Source organism: Diadema setosum, chromosome 5 (genome assembly GCF_964275005.1).
Source record: "Diadema setosum chromosome 5, eeDiaSeto1, whole genome shotgun sequence".
NCBI lineage: Eukaryota > Metazoa > Echinodermata > Echinoidea > Diadematoida > Diadematidae > Diadema > Diadema setosum.
Window position 1 is genome coordinate 29,336,519 of NC_092689.1, and position 6,178 is coordinate 29,342,696.

Here is a 6,178-nt window from a genome sequence, read left to right on the forward strand (position 1 = left end):
GCCAATCTCCTGCTGGCTACCGGCCAATCTCCCTCCTCTGTACCATCCACACGTTGTTTGAACGGCTCTTCCTCATCAGGCTCAGTCCCCCAGTTGAACCAGCCTTACCTAAGGAGCAAGCAGGTTTCCGACCCCAAAGGAGTTGTAATGACCAAGTAATTGCACTTATTGATGATGGCTGCCTCAAGACAGGGGCTGCTCTGATTGACCTGTCTTCGGCATATGATATCGTGTGGAGAATTGGCCTCTTTCTTAAGGTCTGTCAAATCTTCAAGTGCGCCAGACAACTGTGAATATCCTTGTGAATATCCTTGACTCCATGCTCTGATCAGTAATAGGAGATTCAGAGTGCTGCTTGGCGATCAGACAGGCACAACCAGTATTCTGAATAATGGTATTCCTCAGGGATCTGTCCTAATAGCACCAATGCTCTTTAACATCTATTTGAGTGACATGCCTATGACATCTTCCAGGAAATTTGTATATGCAGATGATCTTGCCTTGGCCATTCTGTCCAGAGATTTTAACAAACTCAACTCTACACTCACGAGGACCTGAGGAAGATGGAGGACTATTACTGGCGCCTTCGTCCCAACCCTTCCAAGACCACAGTCATTGCTTTCCACTCAGTCAAGCTGGTACTGAACTCAAGGTCTCCTTCTGTGGTAAGCCAGTGCGGAATGAACCATTCCCCAAATATCTTGGTGTCACGCTGGACAGCAGTCTGACCTATCGAAAGCATTTGAAGAGGGTTGCCGGCAAGCTCAAGACCAGGTCCAATATCATCCGCAAATTAGCAGGAAACAGCTGGGGCTCTGATGCGCATACTCTTCGAACGGCATGTTGTACTTGTTTACTCAGTTGCAGAGCACTGTTCACCAATCTGGGCTGGGAGCTGTCAAACCAAGCATAAGGTCGATACGATCCTCAACTATTCAATGGGAATAGTCTCTGGCACTCTCAAGTCAACACCAAGTCAACAGGTGGCTGCCGACTCTGTCACACATATAGCTCCCCCCTGCCCTACGGCGCCAGGAGATGACCCGCAAGGCTGCCCAACTTGTCAACTCCAAGCCTGACCTTCCCATCCATGAGGATTTGGGCAACCTTCCAAAGATGCGACTTAAGTTAAATCTCGCAAAACTTTCTTGTAGTCGGCGAAGTCCCTTGAAGAAAGCAACTTCAACTTAAACGAAGAATGACAAAAACTATGGGAAGGATCCGAATTTCCCAACCAAGAACTCATCGAGGATCCCACATCAAAAGCAACTGGATTTAACCTTCCAAGGAAGCTGTGGGTGTCCCTTAATAGGATCCGCACAACCCATGCCAGGACAGCATGGGTTGTCAATCCATGGAAGTGAATAGACAGTCCAGCCTACGACTGTGGTTTTCCTGACCAGACTGATCTGCATGTTGTGCAAGACTGCCCCATTAGATGCCGTCCAGGTGGCCTTGAGGGAATTAGAGTCTCAACAGATGACGCCCTAGCATGGTTTGGCAGTCTGAACTTACCACTCTAACTACGCATATGTCATACGATAAGAAATGGCATTGGTATTCCGATGTGAACAATGTGTAAGATCGATTTTGACATTGAAGCACATTTGCACTGTTTTTGTTCTGTTGCGAAAAGCTGTATATATATAATATATTATATAATATATATGTATATATATATACACACACATATATAAAGAGAGAGACAGACAGACACAGGGACAGACAGAGACTGTATGCTTGATTAGTTGTTTCCATTTTGTGAATGATAAGAGATCATGTCAGCTGGTAATATGATTATGATTCAGATTTGTCATTACAATAACCGAGATCTGAGTATACACTTTATTACAATATAACAGCTGTACAAACCCTGGATGATGTGTGGATGTGGAAGAGCTTTAATTCAGCACTTAATTTTCAAACCAATAGCACTGCAAAGTACACAAATATGTTTCGTAAAATAATTTACTCTGTGTCATTAAGCACTGATATCAAAACATGCAGCTTCATGATTTGGGAACATTATGACCCCTAACCCAAATAACACTACTGGGCATTTTTTTTTTTTCTTCAGTGATCCAAACACAGAGACCAACCAAGAAAAAAGAAACTACTGTATCTTGCATTAGTTTATCAACTTTACATAATCAAGCACAAATATCGTATAATCATGCAGGTAACTGATTTAGTAACAATTATATTTGCAATCAGCACCCAAATTCCCCAACAAATTTTCATTTTTCCATATATGAAGACTCTCTGAAAAAAAAACAACAAAAATACCATATTTTGCATAAATTAACCAAACTTGCATAATCAAGCACTAATACCAAGTTAACATGCAGACTGATGATTTTTCACCATTCATAGATGAACTCAGCACCCCAAATAACCCCACGGTACAAATTTTATTGGTCCAAACGCACGATACACACTATACAAAAATAATAGGATGTTTTGCATAGAATGATAAATCTGCATAATTAAGCACTATTATCATAAAAGCGTGCACATTTTGATTAAATGATATTCATATATGATTTCAGCACCCAGAAGTTATCCCACTATGCGAATTTTCAGTGATCCAAATGCAGATCAACCAATTGAAAAAGGAAGATATCACATTTTGCATAGATTTGTTAAATTTGCATAATTAAGATCATTAAAACGTGCTAGTTAATGACTTTAGCAACATTCATATTTGGATTCAGGACCCAAGATTATCCTTGAACACACATTTTCAGGTGGTGCCCAAATATGAACTACGAAACTCAAAAACTAGGCTGATTTTTCTGTGTCATCCCATGGTCTGTTCGTGTAAAGTTTTCCTCACGACTGTACACATCCTATTGTGCAACAACCTGATAAACACCGGCATTGTTCAATGCATGAAAGACAAGTGTACATACGTATAATACACATACATGTACATGTATTGTAAGTACTTATAGACGTATACAACGATGATACATAGTACGTGTAAGCACTGCACACAAAAGTTGAATTACCTGTCTAGAGGCTACCTGTCTATAACGACCACTCTTTTCGTCTCCATTGGATGACCGCTATAGACAGGTTTCACTCTATACAATCCCAAAAAGATAGGACAAGTTCACCTTCATACGCATGTGACATCATACACTCTTGCAGTCTTGACATCCAGCAGTGACTGTGCAGATACTTTAAAAATTCATAACTTTTTTTTTTATTAAAAAAAAAAGATATAACTTTTGAACGGATTGTCCGATTTCCCCCGAACTTTCACTGATGTGTTCTACAAGATAATATTGCTGCATTCACTCAATCCACATGTATATGAAGGTGGACTTGTCCTTTTAGCTCAGTTTAGCTTTCTCATGCCGGGCGAAAGAACGTCATGTTATATGGCAAAATTAATACTACATGTGATCAGGCCATCCCCCGCTCCTCCGCCGTCCGCTCCTCCGCCTATCATTGTCGTAAGGGCGATACCTCCGCCTCCCTCTCCCCGGGGATCTACGTCCACTCCCCGGGGATCTACGCCCTCCCCCCGGGGATCTACGTCCTCGGTCGCTGTCATCGTCATCGAAGCCGTAGCGTGTGACGGTCCGCCCGTTTAGAGCCTGTATTGGTCGGAAGTTGTTCACCATATGCTCAGAACCGGCTTTGTCGAAGTACAGTGCACGGAATGCTGTGATCTGCGCGTCAATAGCGTAAAAATGTCAGGAAGAAGTTTCATCAAACTAATCATGAAAGTTCAGTAGACTTCTGTCACAGAAAACACTGCAACATAGTTATCATTATTTCTCATTGTTGGCATATTTCTTTAATACTGTACCAAAATAAATTGTTTTTTAATGTAATGACAAAGGCACCATATATCATCTTTTTCAACACAATGTCCATGACAACTCTTACAACTTCTGTTAGATTTATCCACAAGGGCATCATTTGAAGTACTGAGCAATGTTGATTTTCAACCACTGAAATAAGTTTTTTTTTACAAAACCACCTCCGGGCCCCGGATTAAAACTGTATAGACAGATAGCAAAGAAAACAATATTTCCCTTCTGTCATGTCTGTAAATGTATGTAGGCTAATCGAGGAGCAACTCCCCAGAAGTCAACACGTGGGTTAGGATTTATTTTCGACGATGTTTCTTTCATTGTTGTAAATCAAATAAAGGAATAGCTGTTGACCTGCTTTTCGGAAATCTCAACTGGGTCAGCGAAGACTGTCCAGACCACGCTTTCGTCGCAAGTGGGCGTGGTCAGGGAGCCGTAATAACGGAAGAAGTCTTGACGATTGCCGGGAAGAAGGTTGTCAAGGGAGATATTTCCTGAAGTTGTAGTCGCGTCTCCTGTTGTAATCATACAAGGATGAGAACCGGCAGATGTAAATCTAAAAGATTTATGTAAAACAGTCTTGCTCGTGTGTGTGTGTGTGTGTGTGTGTGTGTGTGTGTGTGTGTGTGGGAGGGGGATTCTCTCACAGACATATTGCATGCTTTTTTCGGGGGGGGGGGGGGGGGCGTGCGTCGTATACCGTACACATCAAACGTTACCGTTTGCGTGAACATTTTGTGGCAACAAAGGGCAGGGAGAGTATAGATTAGGGGTTGTTGGGCCCATCTATCCAGATCCCAACCATCGATTATTGTAACTCATCGATCACTGCAGTCGCTATATGGCAGTAGTTAAGGAGCGACTTCTCCTTTACAAGTATTTCATTTGTTGCCATGATAACTCCAGTGACTGTCACTTGAGATAATTTGAAAAATATTCATGAAACAAGTTGAGTATGATGTACAATATTAAACATCTATAGTGATACAGTGTATTTGATTATTTATCATTAACTGACAACGTTTGAAGCGATTTAAAATAAGGTGAAATTAGTTTTAAAGTCGGTCCTAGATGTACAATTATATCCACTCATTGTTGCATCTGCCTTGTGTGCATCATGGGAAGGTGAAAGGTGACGTCACTTACCAGACTTGGGGATAACCGAGAGGCTTTTGACTATGGCGTCAAAATTTCTGTTTGTCTGGCATCCGATCTGTGGTAGTTGGGGGAAGGGATGGCAGAAATGAGATTAATTTTACTGCTGTGGGTTACTAAAGTTTAAAAATACCACATACATACATACACACACAAACACGCACACAAACACACACACACTTAGACTTATGATATAGGAAAACAAAAAAGAAGCAGGAAACAATGAAACATTTATAACTTGATTAATCAATGAAATAATTCATTAAATTTATGAGAAAAAAAAATCAACCAATGGAAAAATGGAAAGACGCTCGTACCTTGATCATAACTGCCAAAACCGCTAGGCCATCCTTGACTTGCAAGGCATCATCGGCAGTCAGACCAACTTTTCTGTGGACGATGTGCATCTGTAAGATAAGATTATGTTAAAGTTGAATAAACATGAGAGTAAAACGATACGAATAAGACATAGACCGGAATAGAACACTAATGCATTGATTTTGACGACTAGGTAAAACAGGTTATGGAACTGCAGTTGCGTTCTGCACTCACATCTTTGTTTGTAGAAAATTTCTTCATATTCATAAAAGTACTCTAATCAGATCAGATTGTTCCCTATTTAAAGAAGAAGGCTTATACCCATGATTCCAAACGTAAACACGTATCAATTCGGAACAGGTTAATTGAACAGTTCAAATTATCAGGTCCCTGGGAGGTATATCAAGGCATTGGAACTGTCACAAACAGATAGGTCTAAACACACCCTATGAAACTAACGACACTATACAAGTGTACGTATAGGCCTACAAGTATCATGGTCTGAGTTGAAGACGTATATGAAATTTTCCTTGTGCCAGCTTTTGTAAACTCCACCCCGTCTTACGACTCCTTACTCGCGAAGAGATGAGAGAAACGAACCAATACAATTCAGTGAGTACGGAGAAGCATCGACTTAGCGCCATTTGCCCGGTAGAGCTGCACAAAACAGACTTATAATAGCTCCTAATCTGCATTTCACCGATCCCAAATGGTGAACTTGAAGGCGAGCTCCATTCCGTAATCAAGATTATTATCATTATCATTATTATTATTATTATTATTATTATTATTATTATTATTATCATCATTATTATCATCATTATTATTTTATACAGAATAGGATGTGATAAATGACTATGGAATTTTAAAATTCTCAT